We start from the raw sequence: 25,206 nt of genomic DNA on the forward strand, positions 1-25,206 counted from the left end.
ACACACTGTAGGCCTGACACACACGCTTGCAGGCAACTGCGATTAGATTACAGTGGAAAATTTTTTGTTTTTAAAAAAATGCAAGCTACTGTGGCACCAGATATGAGAGGTGGCACTGGGCACTGGCAGTAGTGGGCACAGTACACGCTGTAGGCCTGACACACACGTTTGAAGGCAACTGCAATTATATTACAGTCAAAAAAATGTTTTTTTATTTTTAAATGCAAGCTACTGTGATACCAGATATGAGTGGTGCAACTGGGCACTGGCAGTAGTGGGCACAGTACACGCTGTAGGCCTGACACACACGCTTGCAGGCAACTGCAATTATATTACAGTGAAAAAATTGTTGTTTTTTTTTTAAATGCAAGCTACTGTGACACCAGATATGAGTGGTGGCACTGGGCACTGGCAATAGTGGGCAAAGTACACACTGTAGGCCTGACACACACGCTTGCAGGCAACTGCAATTATATTACAGTAAAAAATTTGTTTATTTTTCAATGCAAGCTACTGTGGCACCAGATATGAGTGGTGGCACTGGGCACTGGCAGTAGTGGACACAGTACACACTGTAGGCCTGACACACACGCTTGCAGGCAACTGCAATTATATTACAGTGAAAAAATCGTTTTTTTTTTAAAATGCAAGCTACTGTGACACCAGATATTAGTGGTGGCACTGGGCACTGGCAGTAGTGGGCACAGTACACGCTGTAGGCCTGACACACACGCTTGCAGGCAACTGCAATTAGATTACAGTGAAAAAATTGTATTTTTTTTTTAATGCAAGCTACTGTGACACCAGATATTAGTGGTGGCACTGGGCACTGGCAGTAGTGGGCCTAGTACACGCTGTAGACCTGACACACACGCTTGCAGGCAACTATAATTTTATTACAGTGAAATATATATATATTTTTTTTAAATGCAAGCTACTTTGACACCAGATATGAGTGGTGCAACTGGGCACCTGCAGTAGTGGGCACAGTACACGCTGTAGGCCTGACACACACTCTTGCAGGCAACTGCAATTATATTACAGTGAAAAATGTTATTATTTTTTTTTACATGCAAGCTACTGTGACACCAGATGTGAGTGGTGGCACTGGGCACTGGCAGTAAAGGGCACAGTACACGCTGTAGGCCTGACACACACGCTTGCAGGCAACTGCAATTATATTAAAGTGAAAATTTATTTAAAATTTTTTAAATGCAAGCTACTGTGACACCAGATATGAGTGGTGCAACTGGGCACTGGCAGTAGTGGGCACAGTACACGCTGTAGGCCTGACACACACGCTTGTAGGCAACTGTAATTATATTACAGTGAAGAAATTGTTTTTATTTTTAAATGCAAACTACTGTGACACCAGATATGAGTGGTGCAACTGGACACTGGCAGTAGTGGGCACAGTACATGCTGTAGGCAGGACACACACAATTGCAGGCAACTGCAATTATATTACAGTGAATATTTTTTTTATTTTTTAAAATGCAAGCTACTGTGACACCAGATATGAGTGGTGGCACTGGGCACTGGCAGTTGTGGGCACAGTACACGCTGTAGGCCTGACACACACGCTTGCAGGCAACTGCACTTATATTACAGTAAAAAAAATAAAAAATTTTAAATGCAAGCTACTGTGGCATCAGATATGAGTGGTGGCACTGGGCACTGGCAGTAGTGGGCACAGTACAAACTGTATGCCTGACACACGCTTGCAGGAAACTGCAATTAGATTACAGTCAAAAAATTTTTGTTTTTTTTAAATCAAAGCTACTTTGACACCAGATATTAGTGATGTCACTGGGCACTGGCAGTAGTGGGCACAGTACACGCTGTGGGCCTGACACACACATGGTTGCAGGCAACTGCAATTATATTACAGTGAATTTTTTTTATTTTTTTTTAAATGCAAGCTACTGTGACACAAGATATTAGTGGTGGCACTGGGCACTGGCAGTAGTGGGCACAGTACACGCTGTAGGCCTGACACACACGCTTGCAGGCAACTGCAATTATTTTACAGTGAAATATATATTTTTTTTTTTAAATGCAAGCTACTGTGGAACCAGATATGAGTGGTGGCACTGGGCACTGGCAGTAGTGGGCACAGTACACACTGTAGGCCTGACACACACGTTTGAAGGCAACTGCAATTATATTACAGTAAAAAAAAAAAAAAATTATTTTTAAATGCAAGCTACTGTGATACCAGATATGAGTGGTGCATCTGGGTACTGGCAGTAGTGGGCACAGTACACGCTGTAGGTGTGACACACGATTGCAGGCAACTGCAATTATATTACAGTAAAAAAAAAAAGATTTTTTTTAAATGCAAGCTACTGTGGCACCAGATATGAGTGGTGGCACTGGGCACTGGCAGTAGTGGGCACAGTACACGCTGTAGGCCTGACACACACGCTTGCAGGCAACTGCAATTATATTACAGTGAAAATTATATATATTTTTTTTAAATGCAAGCTACTGTGACACCAGATATGAGTGGTGCAACTGGGCACTGGCAGTAGTGGGCAGAGTACACGCTGTAGGCCTGACACACACACTTGCAGGCAACTGCAATTATATTACAGTGAAAAAATTGTTTGTTTTTTTTAAATGCAAGCTACTGTGACACCAGATATGAGTGGTGGCACTGGGCACTGGCAGTAGTGGGCACAGTACACGCTGTAGGCCTGACACACACGCTTGCAGGCAACTGTAATTATAATACAGTAAAAAAATATTTTTTATTTTCAAATGAAAGCTACTTTGACACCAGATATGAGTGGTAGCACTGGGCACTGGCAGTAGTGGGCACAGTACACACTGTAGGCCTGACACACACGCTTGCAGGCAACTGCAATTATATTACAGTAAAAAAATTGTTTTTTTTTTTTTTAAATGCAAGCTACTGTATCACCAGATATGAGTGGTGGCACTGGACACTGGCAGTAGTGGGCACAGTACACGCTGTAGGCCTGACACACACGCTTGCAGGCAACTGCAATTAGATTACAGTGAAAAAATTGTATTTTTTTTTTTAATGCAAGCTTCTGTGACACCAGATATTAGTGGTGGCACTGGGCACTGGCAGTAGTGGGCATAGTACACGCTGTAGACCTGACACACACGCTTGCAGGCAACTATAATTATCTTACAGTGAAAAAATTGTTTTTTATTTTTAAATGCAAGCTACTTTGACACCAGATATGAGTGGTGCAACTGGGCACCTGCAGTAGTGGGCACAGTACACGCTGTAGGCCTGACACACACTCTTGCAGGCAACTGCAATTATATTACAGTGAAAAATGTTATTATTTTTTTTTAAATGCAAGCTACTGTGACACCAGATGTGAGTGGTGGCACTGGGCACTGGCAGTAAAGGGCACAGTACACGCTGTAGGCCTGACACACACGCTTGCAGGCAACTGCAATTATATTAAAGTGAAAATTTATTTAAATTTTTTTTAAATGCAAGCTACTGTGACACCAGATATGAGTGGTGCAACCGGGCACTGGCAGTAGTGGGCACAGTACACGCTGTAGGCCTGACACACACGCTTGCAGGCAACTGTAATTATATTACAGTGAAGAAATTGTTTTTTATTTTTAAATGCAAACTACTGTGACGCCAGATATGAGTGGTGCAACTGGACACTGGCAGTAGTGGGCACAGTACATGCTGTAGGCAGGACACACACAATTGCAGGCAACTGCAATTATATTACAGTGAATATTTTTGATATTTTTTAAAATGCAAGCTACTGTGACACCAGATATGAGTGGTGGCACTGGGCACTGGCAGTTGTGGGCACAGTACACGCTGTAGTCCTGACACATGCTTGCAGGAAACTGCAATTATATTAAAGTAAAGAAATTGTTGTTTTTTTTTAAATGCAAGCTACTTTGACACCAGATATTAGTGATGGCACTGGGCACTGGCAGTAGTGGGCACAGTACACACTGTAGGCCTGACACACATGCTTGCAGGCAACTGCAATTATATTACAGTGATTTTTTATTTATTTTTTTAAATGCAAGCTACTGTGACACCAGATATTAGTGGTGGCACTGGGCACTGGCAGTAGTGGGCACAGTACACGCTGTAGGCCTGACACACACGCTTGCAGGCAACTGCAATTATATTACAGTGAAATATATATATATTTTTTTAAATGCAAGCTACTGTGACACCAGATATTAGTGATGGCACTGGGCACGGCAGTAGTGGGCACAGTACACGCTGTAGGCCTGAAACACACATTTGCAGGCAACTGCAATTATATTACAGTGAAGAAATTGTTTTTGTTTTTTAAATGCAAGCTACTGTGACACCAGATATGAGTGGTGCAACTGGGCACTGGCACTTGTGGGCACAGTACACACTGTAGGCAGGACACACACAATTGCAGGAAACTGCAATTATTTTACAGTGAATACTTTTTTTATTTTTTAAAATGCAAGCTACTGTGACACCAGATATGAGTGGTGGCAATGGGCACTGGCAGTAGTGGGCATAGTACACGCTGTAGGCCTGACATACACGCTTGCAGGCAACTGCAATTATATTACAGTGAAAAATTTTTTTTTTTTTTAAATGCAAGCTACTGTGACACCAGAAATGAGTGTTGGCACCGGGCACTGGCAGTAGTGGGCACAGTACAAAATGTATGCCTGACACACACGCTTGCAGGCAACTGCAATTATATTACAGTAAAAAATGTGTTTTATTTTTTTAAATGCAAGCTACTGTGGCACCAGATATTAGTGGTGGCACTGGACACTGGCAGTAGTGGGCACAGTACACGCTGTATGCCTGACACAAACGCTTGCAGGCAACTGCGATTATTTTACAGTAAAAAAATTGTTGTTTTTTTTAAATGCAAGCTACTGTGACACCAGATATTAGTGATGGCACTGGGCACTGGCAGTAGTGGGCACAGTACACGCTGTAGGCCTGACACACACGCTTGCAGGCAACTGCAATTAGATTACAGTGAAATATATATATTTTTTTTTAAATGCAAGCTACAGTGACACCAGATATTAGTGGTGGCACTGGGCACTGGCAGTAGTGGGCACAGTACACGCTGTAGGCCTGACACACACATTTGCAGGCAACTGCAATTATATTACAGTGAAAAAATTGTTTTTTATTTTTAAATGCAAGCTATTGTGACACCAGATATTAGTGGTGGCACTGGACACTGGCAGTAGTGGGCACAGTACACGCTGTAGGCCTGACACACACGCTTGCAGGCAACTGCGATTAGATTACAATGGAAAAATTGTTGTTTTTAAAAAAATGCAAGCTACTGTGACACCAGATGTAAGTGGTGGCACTGGTCACTGGCAGTAGTGGGCACAGTACACGCTGAAGGCCTGACACACACGCTTGCAGGCAACTGCAATTATATTACAGTGAAAAATTATTATTTTTTTAAATGCAAGCTACTGTGACACCAGATATGAGTGGTGGCACTGGGCACTAGCAGTAGTGGGCACAGTACAAAATGTATGCCTGACACACACGCTTGCAGGCAACTGCAATTATATTACAGTAAAAAATGTGTTTTATTTATTTAAATGCAAGCTACTGTGGCACTAGATATGAGTGGTGGCTCTGCACACTGGCAGTAGTGGGCACAGTACAAACTGTATGCCTGACACACACGCTTGCAGGCAACTGCAATTATTTTACAGTGAAAAAATTGTTGTTTTTTTTAAATGCAAGCTACTGTGACACCAGATATTAGTGATGGCACTGGGCACTGGCAGTAGTGGGCACAGTACACGCTGTAGGCCTGACACACATGCTTGCAGGCAACTGCAATTATATTACAGTGAAAAAATTGTTTTTTTTTATTAACCACTTACCGTCACGCTAACGCCGAAAGGCGTCATTTCTGCGGCGCTCCCAGGTCACACTAACGCCAATAGGCGTCATCTCGCGATGGCCGAGATTTCCTGTGAACGCGCGCACACAGGCGCGCGCGCTCACAGGAACGTAAGGTAAGAGAGTTGATCTCCAGCCTGCCAGCGGCGATCGTTCGCTGGCAAGCTGGAGATGTGTTTTTTTTAACCCCTAACAGGTATATTAGACGCTGTTTTGATAACAGCGTCTAATATACCTGCTACCTGGTCCTCTGGTGGTCCCCTTTGTTTGGATCGACCACCAGAGGACACAGGTAGCTCAGTAAAGTAGCACCAAGCACCACTACACTACACTACACCCCCCCCCGTCACTTATTAACCCCTTATTAGCCCCTGATCACCCCATATAGACTCCCTGATCACCCCCCTGTCATTGATCAACCCCCTGTAAAGCTCCATTCAGACGTCCGCATGATTTTTACGGATCCACTGATAGATGGATCGGATCCGCAAAACGCATCCGGACGTCTGAATGAAGCCTTACAGGGGCGTGATCAATGACTGTGGTGATCACCCCATATAGACTCCCTGATCACCCCCCTGTCATTGATTACACCCCTGTCATTGATCACCCCCCTGTAAAGCTCCATTCAGACGTCCGCATGATTTTTACGGATGCACTGATAGATGGATCCGATCCGCAAAACGCATCCGGACGTCTGAATGAAGCCTTACAGGGGCATGATCAATGACTGTGGTGATCACCCCCCTGTCATTGATTACCCCCCTGTAAAGCTCCATTCAGATGTCCGCATGATTTTTACGGATGCACTGATAGATGGATCGGATCCGCAAAACGCATCCGGACGTCTGAATGAAGCCTTACAGGGGCGTGATCAATGACTGTGGTGATCACCCCATATAGACTCCCTGATCACCCCCCTGTCATTGATTACCCCCCTGTCATTGATTACCCCCCTGTAAAGCTCCATTCAGACGTCCGCATGATTTTTACGGATCCGCTGATAGATGGATCGGATCCGCAAAACGCATCCGGACGTCTGAATGAAGCCTTACAGGGGCATGATCAATGACTGTGGTGATCACCCCATATAGACTCCCTGATCACCCCCCTGTCATTGATTACCCCCCTGTAAAGCTCCATTCAGATGTCCGCATGATTTTTACGGATGCACTGATAGATGGATCGGATCCGCAAAACGCATCCGGACGTCTGAATGAAGCCTTACAGGGGCGTGATCAATGACTGTGGTGATCACCCCATATAGACTCCCTGATCACCCCCCTGTCATTGATTACCCCCCTGTAAAGCTCCATTCAGACGTCCGCATGATTTTTACGGATCCGCTGATAGATGGATCGGATCCGCAAAACGCATCCGGACGTCTGAATGAAGCCTTACAGGGGCATGATCAATGACTGTGGTGATCACCCCATATAGACTCCCTGATCACCCCCCTGTCATTGATTACCCCCCTGTAAAGCTCCATTCAGATGTCCGCATGATTTTTACGGATGCACTGATAGATGGATCGGATCCGCAAAACGCATACGGACGTCTGAATGAAGCCTTACAGGGGCATGATCAATGACTGTGGTGATCACCCCATATAGACTCCCTGATCACCCCCCTGTCATTGATCACCCCCCTGTCATTGATCACCCCCCCTGTCATTGATCACCCCCCCTGTCATTGATCACCCCCCCTGTCATTGATCACCCCCCCTGTCATTGATCACCCCCCCTGTCATTGATCACCCCTCTGTAAGGCTCCATTCAGACATTTTTTTGGCCCAAGTTAGCGGAATTATTATTTTTTTTTTTCTTACAAAGTCTCATATTCCACTAACTTGTGTCAAAAAATAAAATCTCACATGAACTCCCCATACCCCTCACGGAAACCAAATGCGTAAAATTTTTTAGACATTTATATTCCAGACTTCTTCTCACGCTTTAGGGCCCCTAGAATGCCAGGGCAGTATAAATACCCCACATGTGACCCCATTTCGGAAAGAAGACACCCCCAGGTATTCCGTGAGGGGCATATTGAGTCCATGAAAGATTGAAATTTTTGTCCCAAGTTAGCGGAAAGGGAGACTTTGTGAGAAAAAAATTAAAAATATCAATTTCCGCTAACTTGTGCCAAAAAAATTTTTTTTCTATGAACTCGCCATGCCCCTCATTGAATACCTTGGGGTGTCTTCTTTCCAAAATGGGGTCACATGTGGGGTATTTATACTGCCCTGGCATTCTAGGGGCCCCAAAGTGTGAGAAGAAGTCTGGTATCCAAATGTCTAAAAATGCCCTCCTAAAAGGAATTTAGGCACCTTTGCGCATCTAGGCTGCAAAAAAGTGTCACACATCTGGTATCGCCGTACTCAGGAGAAGTTGGGGAATGTGTTTTGGGGTGTCATTTTACATATACCCATGCTGGGTGAGAGAAATATCTTGGTCAAATGCCAACTTTGTATAAAAAAATGGGAAAAGTTGTCTTTTGCCAAGATATTTCTCTCACCCAGCATGGGTATATGTAAAATGACACCCCAAAACACATTCCCCAACTTCTCCTGAATACGGCGATACCACATGTGTGACACTTTTTTGCAGCCTAGGTGGGCAAAGGGGCCCACATTCCAAAGAGCACCTTTAGGATTTCACAGATCATTTACCTACTTACCACACATTAGGGCCCCTGGAAAATGCCAGGGCAGTATAACTACCCAACAAGTGACCCCATTTTGGAAAGAAGACACCCCAAGGTATTCCGTGAGGGGCATGGCGAGTTCCTAGAATTTTTTATTTTTTGTCACAAGTTAGTGGAAAATGCAGATTTTTTTTTTTTTTTTTTTTTCATACAAAGTCTCATATTCCACTAACTTGTGACAAAAAATAAAAACTTCCATGAACTCACTATGCCCATCAGCGAATACCTTGGGGTCTCTTCTTTCCAAAATGGGGTCACTTGTGGGGTAGTTATACTGCCCTGGCATTCTAGGGGCCCAAATGTGTGGTAAGGAGTTTGAAATCAAATTCTGTAAAAAATGACCTGTGAAATCCGAAAGGTGCTCTTTGGAATATGGGCCCCTTTGCCCACCTAGGCTGCAAAAACGTGTCACACATCTGGTATCCCCGTACTCAGGAGAAGGTGGGGAATGTGTTTTGGGGTGTCATTTTACATATACCCATGCTGGGTGAGAGAAATATCTTGGCAAAAGACAATTTTTCCCATTTTTTTATACAAAGTTGGCATTTGACCAAGATATTTATCTCACCCAGCATGGGTATATGTAAAAAGACACCCCAAAACACATTCCCCAACTTCTCCTGAATACAGAGATACCAGATGTGTGACACGTTTTTGCAGCCTAGGTGGGCAAAGGGGCCCATATTCCAAAGAGCACCTTTCGGATTTCACTGGTCATTTTTTGCAGAATTTGATTTCAAATTCCTTACCACACATTCGGGCCCCTAGAATGCCAGGGCAGTATAACTACCCCACAAGTGACCCCATTTTGGAAAGAAGAGACCCCAAGGTATTCGCTGATGGGCATAGTGAGTTCATGGAAGTTTTTATTTTTTGTCACAAGTTAGTGGAATATGAGACTTTGTATGAAAAAAAAAAAAAAAAAAAAAATCATCATTTTCCACTAACTTGTGACAAAAAATAAAAAATTCTAGGAACTTGCCATGCCCCTCACGGAATACCTTGGGGTGTCTTCTTTCCAAAATGGGGTCACTTGTGGGGTAGTTATACTGCCCTGGCATTCTAGGGGCCCGAATGTGTGGTAAGGAGTTTGAAATCAAATTCTGTAAAAAATGACCTGTGAAATCCGAAAGGTGCTCTTTCGAATATGGGCCCCTTTGCCCACCTAGGCTGCAAAAAAGTGTCACACATCTGGTATTGCCATACTCAGGAGAAGGTGGGGAATGTGTTTTGGGGTGTCATTTTACATATACCCATGCTGGGTGAGAGAAATATCTTGGCAAAAGACAACTTTTCCCATTTTTTTATACAAAGTTGGCATTTGACCAAGATATTTATCCCACCCAGCATGGGTATATGTAAAAAGACACCCCAAAACACATTCCTCAACTTCTCCTGAATACAGAGATACCAGATGTGTGACACTTTTTTGCAGCCTAGGTGGGCAAAGGGGCCCATATTCCAAAGAGCACCTTTCGGATTTCACAGGTCATTTTTTACAGAATTTGATTTCAAACTCCTTACCACACATTTGGGCCCCTAGAATGCCAGGGCAGTATAACTACCCCACAAGTGACCCCATTTTGGAAAGAAGAGACCCCAAGGTATTTCGTGATGGGCATAGTGAGTTCATAGAAGTTTTTATTTTTTGTCACAAGTTAGTGGAATATGAGCCTTTGTAAGAAAAAAAAAAAAAAAAAAAAGAAATCATCATTTTCCGCTAACTTGTGACAAAAAATAAAAAGTTCTATGAACTCACTATGCCCATCAGCGAATACCTTAGGGTGTGTACTTTCCGAAATGGGGTCATTTGTGGGGTGTTTGTACTGTCTGGCCATTGTAGAACCTCAGGAAACGTGACAGGTGCTCAGAAAGTCAGAGCTGCTTCAAAAAGCGGAAATTCACATTTTTGTACCATAGTTTGTAAACGCTATAACTTTTACCCAAACCATTTTTTTTTTACCCAAACATTTTTTTTTTATCAAAGACACGTAGAACAATAAATTTAGAGCAAAATTTCTATATGGATCTCGTTTTTTTTGCAAAATTTTACAACTGAAAGTGAAAAATGTCATTTTTTTGCAAAAAAATCGTTAAATTTCGATTAATAACAAAAAAAGTAAAAATGTCAGCAGCAATGAAATACCACCAAATGAAAGCTCTATTAGTGAGAAGAAAAGGAGGTAAAATTCATTTGGGTGGTAAGTTGCATGACCGAGCAATAAACGGTGAAAGTAGTGTAGTGCCGATTTGTAAAAAAGGGCCTGGTCTTTAGGGGGGTATAAACCTGTGGTCCTTAAGTGGTTAAATGCAAGCTACTGTGACACCAGATATTAGTGGTGGCACTGGGCACTGGCCATAGTGGGCACAGTACACGCTGTAGGCCTGACACACACGCTTGCAGGCAACTGCAATTAGATTACAGTGAAATATATATATTTTTTTTTAAATGCAAGCTACTGTGACACCAGATATTAGTGGTGGCACTGGGCACTTGCAGTAGTGGGCACAGTACACGCTGTAAGCCTGACACACACATTTGCAGGCAACTGCAATTATGTTACAGTGAAAAAATTGTTTTTTATTTTTAAATGCAAGCTAGTGTGACACCAGATATTAGTGGTGGCACTGGGCACTGGCAGTAGTGGGCACAGTACCCGCTGTAGGCCTGACACACACGCTTGCAGGCAATTGCAATTATATTACAGTGAAAATGTATTTTTATTTTTTTAAATGCAAGCTACTGTGACACCAGACATAAGTGTTGCAACTGGGCACTGGCAGTAGTGGGCACAGTACACGCTGTAGGCCTGACACACACGCTTGCAGGCAACTGCGATTAGATTACAATGGAAAAATTGTTGTTTTTAAAAAAATGCAAGCTACTGTGACACCAGATGTAAGTGGTGGCACTGGTCACTGGCAGTAGTGGGCACAGTACACGCTGTAGGCCTGACACACACGCTTGCAGGCAACTGCATTTAGATTACAGTGAATTTTTTTTTTTTTTTTACTAAATGCAAGCTCCTGTGACACCAGATATTAGTGGTGGCACTGGGCACTGGCAGTAGTGGGCACAGTACACGCTGTAGGCCTGACACACACGCTTGCAGGCAACTGCAATTATATTACAGTGAAAAATTGTTTTGTTTTTTTAAATGCAAGCTACTGTGACACCAGATATAAGTGGTGGCACTGGGCTCTTGCAGTAGTAAGCACAGTACACGCTGTCGGCCTGACACACTCGCTTGCAGGCAACTGCGATTAGGTTACAGTGGAAATTTTTTTAATTTTTTTTTTTATGCAAGCTACTGTGACACCAGATATGAGTGGTGGCACTGGGCACTGGCAGTAGTGGGCACAGTACATGCTGTCGGCTTAACACACACGCTGGCAGGCAAGTGCAATTAGATTACAGAGAAAAAAGAAAAGAAAAAGCAGACTGATGTACTAGCCCTAAAAAGGGCTTTTTGGGGTGCTGTCAGGACGCTGTCCTTACAGCAGATCAGATGAGTCTTTGAGGACTGGAGTGGACACTGAATACACTGGCCTAGCTATCGATTTCCCTATTAAATCAGCAGCAGCTGCACTGTCCCTCCTCTCACTAACACTGCAGCTTCCGAATGAATCTAAGATGGATGCTGTCCTTGCTTTTTGATAGGAGGTGGGAGGGTCTGGGAGGGAGGGTATGCTGCTGATTGGCTGGAATGTGTCTGCTGACTGTGAGGTCAAAGTTTGCTTAATGATGACGTATAGGGGGCGGACCGAACATCGCATATGTTCGCCCGCCACGGCGAACGCGAACAAGCGATATTCGCCGGGGACTGTTCGCCGGCGAATAGTTCGGGACATCTCTAGTTATCACCACATAAAGTGACACATGTCAGATTTGCAAAAATCAGCCTGGGATTTAAGGTAAAAAAGTGGCTCGATAGTGAAGGGGTTAACTGTTCCCCTTTGTTACTGGATCTCCAGAGGGGAAAGCCTGCAGACAACTGAATTGATATTCTACAGAGACAAAGGACTTTCCTGGCAGTCTGTGCATCACTTAACAGTTGTTTAGAACACAGTTCCTGGACATCTTTGATAATGCATGAATATAAGTGATTGACTATATCTGCCATAATACAGTAATTGTTAAAAAGTTTGAAAAACTATTTAAGAATGTGTATGAAGTCATTTATAATGCCTTACATACTGTATGCACTAGATTAGAAGTTCTAACCAACTGAACCGTATCTTTACTAAAATACTTCTAGATGACCTTACAAGTTTTTTTTGTCATGGTATTAAACTTATTTTTTATATAAAAAATACATTTTGGAAAAGTTAATGATTGCTGTAGGTACTTTCTAAGCAATGTATAAAATATAAAGCTTTACTTTTAAGTTGCCTCTTGAAAACATGATGAATTGTGTTCTTCTAAAAAATCAAGGCTGTTCAGCTTGGATTATGTAGGTTTGATAGATAGTCGAAATCAAATATTAGAAAGGGATCATACATCTTAGAATTTTGATTGATGTTTGTTTAGTTCATGAATTTCAGAATGCACCAAGTGTGCAGTCAGTTGAAATGGCTCAGAAACTAGGAGCACGTTTTCTCTTGAAATGTTTTTGGAAACATGTAAAGAAAATGACATTGTTTGACAAATTTCGGCCCATTTGTACATATAGTATGAAAATCATTCACAATTCAATTGTATTATTAATTATAGCAGGTGAAAATACACAATTGTCAACTTTGAAAAGTACTATTTGTAACAAAAATATTTGTAATTAAAAATATTATTATAAAAGCTAATTTATCAGATAATTAGTGTTGAGCGAATCAAAGTGAAACAAATTGAATTGGATCCGAATTTCAGGAAAAATTCAATTTGCCATGTATCCGAATTGCTTTGTGGTAACAAATCAGTTTTTTTCTAAAATGGCTGCTGCACATGTTACAAAATGAAAGTAAGAAGCCTAAGAAGGAGATATGACCCATAATGCCGTGCAGCCAGACAATCAACAGATAGTAATCCCCTGTGATGTCACAGCCCTATAAAAATCATAATCCTGCCCAGTCTCCCCCATTTTACAGTGAACTGATTTTAGGGACAGATGTGGCAAGTGTTAGGGATAGTGTTTAACAAAGCTTAAATTGTAGAATTTTGCATAGGGAAAGTACAGGGACAGTGTAGAGAGATCATAGGGAGAGTCTTCAGACACTGTAAGGAGAGCATAGGGAGACTGCAGGACAGTGCAGGGACAGTGCAAAATAGCGTGAAAAACATTTTGTCTGTGCTGCATTAGGGAGGGCTGACCCATGTGCCCTGCATTGCACGTGTCTTCACTCTCATTGTCTCCCAATTCCTCAAGTCTTTGACTGAACAGGATAAGTTGTTAAAAATGTCCAGGAAACTATGCATGCACTTCACTTCACTGTCAATCATACCGTGCAAAATACAACCTCATTGAGCTGCAAAGGCAAAATGCTCTTCCCCAAAATTATAAAAACCTACAACAACCTCATACTGTCAAGCACTGCCCCTAGATCAAAGCAACAAACAAAGCAAAAAAAAGATCAAGTGGCACTATATCTTTTAAAAATATATAATAGTCTATAATTGGTCAAAGTTTATTACTACATATCAAATAATAGGAAAGAAAGGCACGATGGAAGTAGATGCAGAAAAATTGCATGAGGCACATACATCAGATAAAGCAATCCATATCAAAAAGTATTATAACAAGGTGTAGCCCAGGGAGATAATTATATCTATCAAAAAGAACCCCAGATATAGATATACCCAAAATCCAAAATAGATAATATGGGAGGCCCTAATTAGTACAAACTACCAGGGAAAGTGATTATATCATCAACATGTGGGCTGTATCACTCCTATAATAGGTCACCATAAAGAATATATACACAGTTATCATTTGTACCAAGCAGCACACATGTAAATCATAATCACAATCTATATCAGAAATAATTAATACATATCTGGGAATAGCCAAAATAAGGCTACAAAAACCTACCCACAGACATGGCGTGCAATAAACTGGGATGCCGCCCCACGCACTGGCACCTCAACACGTGTTTCGCCTCACAGGATTCATCAGGAAGTGATTACTTTTAGAATACAGTGATATGTATTTGTATTTATCGAATATTCTAGATTTTTTTTTTCACCTGAACCCATGATCCCTCCCTGCTTCTTGGTTGTGGGCCAATGAGAAGGCTGCAATGTCTTTGTCTGAGCTTAGCAACATCCCTAGCAACCAATAGGAGACATGAAACCAATAAATGGCGCTGTTCATGAGTAGTGTAGATCGCAAATTTTCCATGCAAATGGAAGTTTTTTAGTAGAGTTGAGCGGACACCTGGATGTTCGGGTTCGACGGGTTCGCCGAACTTCACAAAAAAGTTTGAGTTCGGGACTCGAACTTGACCCAAACTTGACCCCGGACTGAACCCCATTGAAGTCAATGGGGACCCAAACTTTTGAGCACTAAAATGGCTCTAAAAATGTCATGGAAAGGGCTAGAGGGCTGCAAATGCCAGCAAAATGTGGTTAAGAGCATGGCAAGTGCTCTGCAAACAAATTTGGGTAGGAAGATGACTTCAAATAACATAAAATACATAAAAATAATAAATAATCTTGATCTAGGAGGAGGAGGTCCATATGGAGTAGGAGGTTGAGGAAGCGGTGGCTGTGGCAGTGTAGGTGGAAGGGGCGGTGGAGGTGGAGGAGGTAGCCTACACTGCATTTTGGTTTTAAATTAGGATACACCCCAAAACATTGGGAAATATAACCTTTGATAACCCGCCGTGCTAAACAAACGTTCAGACAATACACTGGCTGCAGGGCAGGCCAGCACCTCCAAGGCGTAAAGGGCAAGCTCAGGCCATGTGCCCAATTTGGAGACCCAGAAGTTGAATGGGACAGACCCATCAGTCAGTACGTGTAAGCGTGTGCACACATACTGCCCCACCATGTCGCACGTCTCCGTGATGTTCACGATCCAATTGGATATCTTCTCTATCAACTTTCGATTTTCTTTTCTGCGCCTACCATGTAGATCATGGTTAGCTGCGAATCAGGGTTCTACACCGGAGAGGGAGCGTGAGAAAGGGATACTACATCCAAGTGAGGTTAATTGTTTGAAATTAAATGTGATCAACCGGACAAGTGGGACAAATTATTGAAGCGCAAATGTGGGACAAGTTGTTAAAGTTTAAGCATTGAATGAAATTAAAGAAGATTTTTTTTTTATTTAATTCCCTGTCACCTATGCAGAGCAGGGGTTTGTATACGGCAAAATTGGTAAAATGTCACCTGACAATGTAACAGAAGATTTTTTGAAATTTATATCCCTGTCACCTATGCAGAACAGGGTTTTAATCACGTCAAAAATGGTCAAATGTCACCCAAGAATGTTACAGACAAATTAGTGAATTTTTTTTTACCTGTCTACTAGGTATAGCAGTGGTATATCACACCCAAAAATTTGTTCATTTCACTTGAAAATGTAACAGACAAATTAGTGAAATGTTTCTACCTGCCTACTAGGTACAGCAGGGGTATATCACACCCAAAAGTAGGTGAATTTCACCCGAATATGTAACACACAAATTAGTGAAATGTTTTTACCTGTCTACTAGGTAGAGCAGGGATATATCACACCCAAAAATTTGTGAATTTCACCCGAATATGTAACAGAAAAATTAGTGAATTGTTTTTACCTGTCTACTAGGTAGAGCAGGGATATATCACACCCAAAAATTTGTGAATTTCACCCGAAAATGTAACAGACAAATTAGTGAAATGACGTACAGATTAAAAAAATCATTTTGATTTATATGAGGTGGAGGTCCATATGGAGTAGGAGTTTGAGGAGGCAGTGGAGGAGGACGAGGTAGCCAACAGTTTTTTGGTTTTAATTTTTTTATATTTTTTATCCATTAGGTTACACTCCAAAAGAGTGGGAAATATCGAAAATACAACAATGAGCAATTCCGCAGTAGTATAACAATGGCTGGGTAAGGCGCTATACATGTCTATTCTGCACAAGGTACGGGCAAGTCCTGTGGAATCCATGTCTGGTTCATTTTAATGAATGTGAGCTTGTCCACATTAGCTGTGGACAGGCGGCTGCGCTTGTCTGTGATAACGCTCCCTGCCTAAACACACGTTCAGATAATACACTGGCTGCAGGGCAGGCCAGCACCTCCAAGGTGTAAAGGGCAAGCTCAGGCCATGTGCCAAATTTGGAGACCCAGAAATTGAAGGGGGCAGACCCATCATTCAGTACCTGTAGGCGTGTGCACACATACTGCTCCACCATGTTGCTGAAATGCTGCCTCCTGCTAAGACGTTCCATATCAGCTGGTGGTGCTGGTTATTGTGGCGTGCTGACAAAGCTTTTCCACATTTCGGCCATGCTAACTTTGCCTTCTGAGGTGCTGGTGGTGCCCCAGCTGTGTTGGCGACCTCTTCCTCCTCCTCTGCCTTCGCCTTGTGCTTCCATGGTGCCCCCGCTGTCAGGTGGGAATGCCACCAGCAGTGCATCTACCAGTGTGTGCTTGTACTCGCGCATCTTACAATCACGCTCCAGTGACAGAATTAAAGACGGGACTTTGTCCTTGTAGCAGGGATACAGCAGCATGGCCACCCAGTAATCAGCACAATTTAGAATGTGGGCAACTCGGCGGTTGTTGCGGAGACACTGCAGCATGTAATTGCTCATATGTGCCAGGCTGCCCAGAGGCAACGACAAGCTGTCCTCTGTGGTAGGTGTATCGTCTGTGTCCTCTGTATCCCCCCAGCCACGCACCAGAGATGGCCATGAGCTGGTTTGGGTGCCACCCTGATGTGAACACGGTTCCTCCTCCTCCATCTCCTCCTCCTCATCCTCCACCTCCTCATCCTCCAGAACTGTGACCTGGCTGGACAATTGTGTACCTGGAGTTTGTGGGTGCTGGAACCCACCCTCAGAGCTACTTGTGAATGAGTGGCCGGAAACCCTATGAAATGATCCCTCTTCCTCCTCCTCCTCCTCCTGTGCCACATCCTCTTCCATCATCGCCAGGAGCGTTTTTTCAAGGAGGCATAGAAGTGGGATAGTTACACTGAGAACGGCGTTATCGGCACTGGCCATGTTGGTGGAGTACTCGAAACAGCGCAACAAGAAACACAGGTCTCGCATGGAGGCCCAGTCATTGGTGCTGAAGTGGTGCTGTTCCGCCGAGCGACTCAACCGTGCACGCTGCAGCTGAAACTCCACTATCGCCTACTGCTGCTTGCACAGTCTGGCCAGCATGTGCAAGGTGGAGTTCCACCTTGTGGGCACGTCGCATATGAGGCGGTGAGCAGGAAGGCCGAAGTTACTCTGCAGCACTGACAGGCGAGAAGCAGCAGGGTGAGAACGCCGAAAGCGTGCACAGATGGCCCGCACTTTATGCAGCAGCTCTGACATATCGGGATGATTTTTAAGGAAACTGCGCACCACCAAATTCAGCACATGCACCAGGCAAGGGATGTGCATCAAACCGGCTAGTCCCAGAGCTGCTACGAGATTTCTCCCATTATCGAACACCACCAGGCCGGGCTTGAGGCTCACTGGCACCAACCACTCATCGGTCTGTTGTTCAAGGCCCGTCCACAGCTCCTGCGCGGTGTGGGGTTTGTCCCTCAAACAGATAAGTTTTAAAACTGCCTGCTGTCGTTTACCACTGGCTGTGCTGCAGTTGAAAGGATGAGGAAGCGGAGTAGGAGGAGGAAGCAACAGGAGGCAAACTGAAGCGCCCTGCAATCATCGGTGGTGGAAGGACATGCGCCAAACTGCTATCCGCCTCAGGCCCAGCCGCCACTGCATTTACCCACTTTGCTGTTAGGGAGATATAATGTCCCTGACCATGCTTACTGGTCCATGTATCCGTAGTTAGGTGGACCTTGCCACAGTTGGCGTTGTGCAGTGCACACCTGATTTTGTCCCCCACTTGGTTGTGCAGGGAAGGGATGGCACGCCTGGAAAAGTAGTGGCAGATGAGCACAACGTACTGTGGGGAAGCCACCACCATAAGGCTTTTAAAACTCTGTCTCCACCAGACGGAATGACAGCATTTCAAAGGACAGTTAATTTTGAAATGCTGGTATTCAGGGCCAGGGATCGCGGGTGGGTAGGGGGGTACTTCCTCTTCCGCTCCAGTGTTTGGGAGATGGAGAGCTGAACGCTTCCGTGGGACATTGTGGAGATTCTTGGTGACTCAGGTGGTGGTGTTGCTGGCAGATCCTCTGTTTGCGGGGTGGCAGGTGGCACTTTCACTCCAGAGGTGGATGAAGAGGCTGAGACTGCAGCAGAAGAGGAAGCAGGAGGAACCACTTTTGCACCCTGCTCCCTCTTCTGCTGTGCTGGTGGCTCTGTGCGACCACCGCCTCTTCCTCCGAACTACACAGGTCACCCGCATGACCTTGATTCCATGTGGGGTCGAGGACCTCATCGTCCTTAACATCATCATCCACCCAGTCTTCACCCCTGCCCTCCTTGTCGGTCTGCACACTTTCGAAAGCCCCAGCAGTTGGCACCTGTGTTTCGTCATCATCTGAGACGTGCTGCGGTGGTCCTCCCATTTACTCATCTTGAAACATAAGTGGTTGGGCATCAGTGCACTCAATCTCTTCAACTTCTGGGGCAGGGCTAGGTGGATGGCCCTGGGAAACCCTGCTAGCAGAGTCATCAAAAAGCAGAAGAGACTGCTGCATGACTTGGGGCTCAGACTGCAATACTGATTTGCAAGGGGGTGAGGTGAAAGACTGATGGACATCGGCTGCAGGTGCCAAGTCTGATCTTTCAGCAGGAGACTAGGTGGGAGACAATGTAAAGGAATTGGAGGCACTGTCAGCAACCCAATCTACTATTACCTGTACTTGTTCTGGCCTCTACATTCGTAAAGCCGCATTAGGCCCAATCAAATACCGCTGAAGGTTCTGTCGCCTGCTCGCACCTGACGAAGCTGTTTCACTTGTGCGTGTTGCTGGCACTGATCGACCACATCCTCTCCCTGCAACAGGAGATCCACAAGCAGCATTCTCTCCTCATATTTCTCAAATTTAGTATTTGGTCCAAAATGGGTGTTTTTATAATATCAGAATAGAACACCAGAATCTAACGCGTTTATATCACACTGACAGATGCAACAAAGGCTGCAAAATTAAGTTTTTTACCCAAAATTTGAGTTTTTTTTAGAGGTGGGACGAATCCAATTTTTTTCGAATCCGAATCCGAATCCAAAAAGGTTCTCGAATATATCGAATCTTTCGAATCTCAAATCCTACGAATCCTGTACATAATTGTGTGAACGCACGGTGTAAGAAACAAAGTCAGACCGCGTCAGTTTGTCTGAACCTCCACCTCCCAGTCACGGTCGCACCCTATATGACCGCGATGACCCCTGCTATGACCCCTGCTCCTATCACTACAGAACATACAGGGTAATACAGCCACATACCTCTTACATCCAGTGACGTCTCTTGTAGATGTTCTCTTTCCTCATCTTCTCCTTTCAGACCTTCAGACCAGACACCATTTTTCAGCCATTTTTCGTCTCTGCAGCTTGACAAAAAAAAAAATCTTAGTTTACTACTTTTCCATCATCCTCCCATCTTCTGGACAAATCATCCTAACACCCCCAATACTGTTCCGCTGTGCTCCCCAATACTATACTGCAGAAACAGATAATACCCCTGATAATACTAGTACCACACAGAGCCCCCCATATAAAATACCCCTTCTTTGTGGCCTCAGTAGAAAGAAGTGCGACCCAATAATGGGCCAATAAGAAGTGGCCCCACAGTGCCACTTAATAATGTGCCAGTAAGTGTCCCCATAGATGCCCCCCTAATCATGTGCCAGTATCAAGTGCGGAGTGCCTCTCTCCTCCCCCCATGTGCCGGTATCATAATGCCATCTCCCCCCCAATGTGCCCGTATCATAGTGCCACCTCCCCCCATAATGTGCCCGTATCATAGTGCCATCTCCCCCCATAATGTGCCCATATCATAGTGCCTCCCCCCAATGTGCCAGTACTATCATAGTGCCTCTCACCTCTCCCCCTGGCATTCACAGATTCACCCATCCTATAACAGTGCCATCCACAGACCCCCCCACCCCATAACAGTGCCATCCACAGACCCCCCCACCCCATAACAGTGCCATCCACAGACCCCCCCACCCCATAACAGTGCCATCCACAGACCCCCCACCCCATAACAGTGCCATCCACAGACCCCCCACCCCATAACAGTGCCATCCACAGACCCCCCCACCCCATAACAGTGCCAGCCACAGACCCCCCCACCACATAACAGTGCCATCCACAGACCCCCCCATCCTATAACAGTGCCATCCACAGACCCCCCCATCCTATAACAGTGCCATCCACAGACCCCCCCATCCTATAACAGTGCCATCCACAGACCCCCCCATTCTATAACAGTGCCATCCACAGACCCCCCATCCTTTAACAGTGCCATCCACAGACCCCCCCATCCTATAACAGTGCCATCCACAGACCCCCCATCCTATAACAGTGCCATCCACAGACCTCTCATCCTATAACAGTGCCATCCACAGACCCCCCCACCCTATAACAGTGCCATCCACAGACCCCCCATCCTATAACAGTGCCATCCACAGACCCCCCATCCTATAACAGTGCCATCCACAGACCCCCCATCCTATAACAGTGCCATCCACAGACCCCCCATCCTATAACAGTGCCATCCACAGACCCCGCATCCTATAACAGTGCCATCCACAGACCCCCCCCACCCTATAACAGTGCCATCCACAGACCCCCCCCACCCTATAACAGTGCCATCCACAGACCCCCCCACCCCATAACAGTGCCATCCACAGACACCCCCCCACCCTATAACAGTGCCATCCACAGACCCACCCCCCACCCCTTAACAGTGTCATCCACAGACCCCCCCATTGCCGCTCCAGTAGTTATAAAATGTGTAATTCTGATTAATAATCATGCTGCCCCCTCTGTCTGTAGTAAAACATTCAATGTATCTTACTTACAGGGCTACTGCTATCTTAATGCAGGCCGGCCGGGCAGACGAGCGGCAGCGTCACTGACTGACGTCACCTGCTTGCGCCGCCTGCTTTATGAATAAGTTTTTTGCCCAAAATAGGTGTTTTATTAATAACAAAATAGAACAGCAGTATCTAACGCATTTATCTTACAATGACAGATATAGCAAAGGTTGAATTTTTTTTGCCCAAAATGGGTGTTTTTTTAATAACAGAATTGAACACCAGTATCTAACGCGTGCAACCGTGGGTGAAAATCGCACCGCATCCGCACTTGCTTGCGAATGCTTGCGATTTTCACGCAGCCCCATTCACTTCTAATATAGAGCTTGCTGCGATTGTAACGCAACGCACAAGTGATGCGTGAAAATCGCAGCTCATGTACGCAGCCCCATTGAAGTGAATGGGTCCAGATTCAGTGCCGGTTTTTGTAGGCCTGAATAAATAGGAATGGATTTTATGTGCCATGTCGCATTAAATAAATTTCCTGAGGTCCCCAGAAATATAAAACCGCATGTAGTGATCCCATATCAGAAAGAACACCCATGTATGAACATTTCAAGTGGTGGAATGGGTACTTTTCAGCAAACAGGTGTCTCACAGAAGGCAGAAAAACTTGTTAAAAGATTTCAAAGAACATATTTGTGAAAATGAAAAATGACTAGCAGACCCCAAATTTTCACTTTCACAAGGGGTTTAAAGGAGAAAATGCACCCCAGTATATGTTCCCCATTTTCTCCCCATTTTGAAAACACCCAAAATGTGCTTATAGCCTGTTGTATTGGCGCATAGCAGTTCTCTAGAGGCAAAGTGCAAAAAATGTTTTTTGTAGGCCTGAATAAACAGACATGGATTTTAGGTGCCATGTCGCATTAAATACATTTCCTGAGGTCCCCAGAAATAAAAAACCCCAGGAAGTGACCCCATTTCGGAAAAATCACCCCTGTACGAACATTTTAATTGTCAGAAAGGGTACTTTTAAGCAAATAGGTGACTCATAAAAGGCAGAAGTACTAGAGAAAGCATTTCAAAGCACACATTTGTAAAAATGAAAAATTAGAAGCAGACCCCAATTTTTCATTTTAACAAGGGGTTAAAGGAGAAAATGCACCCCAGCATATGTTCCTCATTTTCTGCCCTTTTCGCAAACACCCCATATGTGCTTATAGCCTGTTGTATTGGCACATAGCAGTTCTCTAGAGGCAAAGTGCAAAAAATGGTGTTTGCAGGCCTGAATAAACAGACATGGATTTTAGGTGCCATATCGCATTAAATAAATTTCCTGAGGTCCCCAGAGATAAAAAAAAAAAACAAGAAGTGACCCCTATTTTGGAAAGAGCACCCCCGTACGAACATTTAAAGTGGTGGAAAGGGTACCTTTCAGCAAATAGGTGCTTCATAGAAGGCAGAAATACTCGAGAAAGCATTCCAAAGCACACATTTGTAAAAATGAAAATTTACTAGCAGACCCCAATTTTTCACTTTCACAAGCGGTTAAAGGAGAAAATGCACCACAGTATATGTTCCCCATTTTCTCCCCATTTTTCAAACACCCCATATGTGCTTATAGCCTGTTGTATTGGCGCATAGCAGGTCTCTAGAGGCTAAGTTCAAAAAATGGTGTTTGCAGGCCTGAATAAACAGACATGGATGTTAGGTGCCATATCGCATTAAATACATTTCCTGAGGTCCCCAGAAATGAAAAACCCCAAGAAGTGACCCCATTTTGAAAAGAGCACCCCTGTAAGAACATTTAAAGTGAAGGAAATTGTATTTTTTAGCAAACAGGTGTCTCACAGAAGGCAGAAACACTTGTTTAAGGATTTCAAAGCAAATATTTATGAAAATGAAAAATTACTAGCAGACCCCAAATTTTTACTTTCACAAGGGGTTAAAGGAGAAAATGCACCCCAGTATGTGTTCCCCATTTTCTCCCCATTCAGGAAACACCCCATATATGCTTGTAGCTTGAATAAACTGGCATGGGTTTTAGGTGCCATGTTGCATGTTAAAAAATTCCTCAGGTCCCCAGAAATTGACCCCATTTTGGAAAGAGCACCCCCGTATAAACATTTTAAGGGGTTAAAAGGGCAATTTTGACCAAACAGGTGTATTTCAGAAATTAATATGTAGTGGTTGGTGAAAAGTGGATATGTGAGCTCTGTGGAGAAAATCAGTTATAAGGTTGTAAAATTACAGGGTACATCAAGGATGAAATTATTCAATGGATGAGTGATAGATTCTGAAACAATCCTTTAAGCACAGGCCAGGTTTTTCAGGGCAGGTTTCGCAATGGTGAATGGTGTGTTTCCTTATCCCCCTTTGTAACACACCCTGCATCTTTTTTGAGTCCTTCCCTGTCTCGCTGTTTGGGGGACTTCACCAGGAAAATGTTGCCCTGGTACAACTCAGGCACCGTCACTTGCAGAAGTACTGGGGCCCTCGATTGCTTGGTTAGAAAAAATTAGTGCCTTTATCACCACCTCTTGAAACTGTAAGAATGTTCTTGGATGGCCTCTAGATTTAAAAAGCACAAACGCATTGTACAGCACCATCTGTACAAGGTGCACGACCAGCTTTTTGTACCACACTTTTGTTTTTCGTGTGGCATTGTAGGGCTTCAAAACGTGATCTGAAAGACCAACTCCCCTATGTGTTTATTGTAGTCCAAAATTAACTAGTGCCACCAAGGCAATGAGACCTATCTTGACCCAGGTATTACTTAAAACTTCACTTTTAATTTTTAGTGTACTAAAACCTACATCACAATAGGTAAATGAAAGAGGAAGGGGTAACTTTATTAGTTTTCTACGATTCAAAAAATCCTAAAGTTAAAATTACAGTCTCAACTTCACAGGACCGGACTTAGTAAATGAGAGGGACCAGGAGAGTGCACTATCTCCCACCCTCACACTGGTAGGTAACAGTGTCGCCGTCTGCAGGACTGATATTGGCTCAATACTGCTAACCGTGGCAGTGTGAAGCAGAGGGGACTAAAGCGACATCAGCCCTCTATGACGGGAGAAAAGAGAGACTCCCATACACACAGCTAATCAGCTAAGAGTTAAACTATTAGCCAAAGCTCCACAGTTCCGGCTACACTGTAAACAATGTATCAAAACTACTTGATTGATTGATAACTGTGCTAGTGTGCTAGTCCATTCGGACAGCCACAGTTCAAACACTATGAGGAAAGAGACCGCACATTAAAACAGAAAGAAACTGCCCCCCGACATGTTTCGCCAGTTAAACTGGCTTCTTCAGGGGAAATGGGCAGCAATGGGTGTGGCCAAAAGACGGCAGGTTAAGTGCCCTAGGGGCTGATTGACAGAGCGCTCGTCCACTCATCAATGGGTTAGGCATAGTTATTGACCTGTCACCTTAAGCAGGAAAAAGGGTTCAAAGCAGGTCATCCCCCGGTAACAGACGCCTCCCGATTACGTCATCAAATCGCGCCGTGCACTTGAGAGATGCGCCGGCACTTAGACTAAAACCAGATCGCATATGTGCAGT

This window comes from Bufo bufo, chromosome 2 (assembly GCF_905171765.1).
Source record: "Bufo bufo chromosome 2, aBufBuf1.1, whole genome shotgun sequence".
In the NCBI taxonomy this organism is placed as follows: domain Eukaryota; kingdom Metazoa; phylum Chordata; class Amphibia; order Anura; family Bufonidae; genus Bufo; species Bufo bufo.